Raw genomic sequence first — 2,165 nt, forward strand, 5'->3', positions numbered from 1 at the left:
TGGGTTATGTTTTGCTTGATGGAAAGGTATTGCTCCAGCTCTTGGAGGGCCTTGGAGATGTTTATAGGACTTCTTTTGTTCTCCTTGCTGCGAGCTTGAAGATGTTGCATACCCCAGACTTTGGGGTTGAGTTTTGCTGCAACCTCTAGTTGGGTGCAATGGATGTTTATGTCACTATCTGATTTTTGTTTTTGTGGATTGTCCATTATAACTGTTATGGATAGTGGTCTTGTTTCTTGTAGTGGCCATTTGATTGCTAATTGTTTTCAAGGGCTTGTTCTAGTTTTTGGTTGAATTCTGTAGTTGCCTTTGGGATTATGTGATCCCAATTGAGGTTGGATGTATTCTATTGGCCATAGGAAGGATTTCATGCACTCAATTCGCTTTTCTCTTTCATGGTTTCTATGGAGGTGGAAGAGTCTCTTGTGGGGGTGGGGACTTGTTTTGTGATGGAGATTAGTAACTTTGGGCAGTCTTCTCTTCTGTATGGCTGCTTGGATGTGGGGTGGTTTTGCTGTTGGCTTTCTAATCTATTAATCTCTTCCTTTTATGTTCCTACTGAGGTGGGCTTCTTGTCTGTTACCATGGAAAGGGTTTTTGCAGATGGCAGGTGGTTTTTCGGTTGGAGGGCCATCGTTCTTTATTAAAGGGTGATTTCTCATACCATTTTGTTACCCATTGCAAAGGCTTGCAGAGACTTCCAAAAGTCCCTCTGTTATTTTGACCCACTTACCAAGGTGTTGGTTGTTTGTTAGGAATGGCCCATTTTGGCCTCTATGTTCTAAGTGGCAAGTTGTAGCCTTTTATTTATAAGAGGCCTTTTTATGGAAGGTAGGTAAATCTACCAATTGTATGCCCTTTGTGGCCTTGACATATAACAACCGGCAACTTTTGTAATGTGTTGTTGATCTCTTGATAGTCCTTGGGCTTTGGTTGTGTAAGGGTTAACTCCCTTGTTTTGGCTGCTAATTAAAATCAAAAGCAATTTTATGATTCATGATTTTGGTTGCACTGTAGATTTGTAGGTTAGTCTCTATAAAACAAGTGCGTGTCTATGGTAACATAGTCTAATAAGTAGGGAGAAGGATTCACGTTGACATATTCGACTATGGAATATCTATGTTGATTATGTAAAACATGTTGTAGTAGATTATGGTTTTAAATTAAATAGTTTTCAAATATGGACAGATTTAAAAGTTGATGTATTTGATTCAAATTTTGCTGAAATGTCAATTAGCTTGAGTTCAAATTATATGATATATATCTTTATGTATTGTACGCAGTCATCAAATTCCATGATGTCACCAAATTGTATTTTATTACATTTCAAACATGAAGTATTTATGTTTGTGAGCTATGACAGCCAGGTTTGTAGATCAGCGAGGCTATTTATTATATGATTTCGAACATTCATATAATCTTAAACATATGAAAGGGAGAGGGGCCAATAGGTGAGTGGGTTCCAAAAAGTGCTATGGAAAGTGGACACTTTAAGCTGGTACACAAACAAAATAGACCTATAGTACTGCACTAAAAATGTCCCATCAATGCATATTCTCAAAAATAGGGAAAATTTTGAAAAAACAACTGCTCATTTGGTGCCACATTAGTGAACCATTAGACATGATTTAATGCATACCTATGGGTTTTATTTAAGACCTTTTTTTTGCCACTTTTGCATAAAGCATGCTCCTGTAGCATTATTATATTTGATCATGCGGACTTAAACTTTTGGTTTTCAATAGAGAACTTGACAAAAAGCTGCTGTAAAAATTTCAGAATAATTTGAAATTTCTAAATAGCATTTTGAAAAGTGTGAAGTTAGTGTGAGCACATACAGACTTTTTCTCCCCTACTCCCCTACTGCATTTTATTTTCTTATTTTTTAGACATCATAGTTCAAAAATTTATTTCTGGCTGCAGAAACATATTATCTATTTTAACCTTCAATCTTTTGATCAGTAGGTTATCGTGATTTCACATTCTATTCGTTGAAATATCAATTGTCCTTAGTTCTAACAAATTTAACAGAGCAAAAATTACTAGATTCATTCTCCTTCAATATCGAGTTCAAATTTTTTTTGACAAACATATGTGGTGTTTGGTTGAACAGACATTCATCTTGAAAAGTGGAGACATGCATTTTTTTCCCATTATCATCAATG

This window comes from Cupressus sempervirens, chromosome 2, assembly GCF_028749045.1.
Source record: "Cupressus sempervirens isolate cs-2001-9-10 chromosome 2, ASM2874904v1, whole genome shotgun sequence".
In the NCBI taxonomy this organism is placed as follows: domain Eukaryota; kingdom Viridiplantae; phylum Streptophyta; class Pinopsida; order Cupressales; family Cupressaceae; genus Cupressus; species Cupressus sempervirens.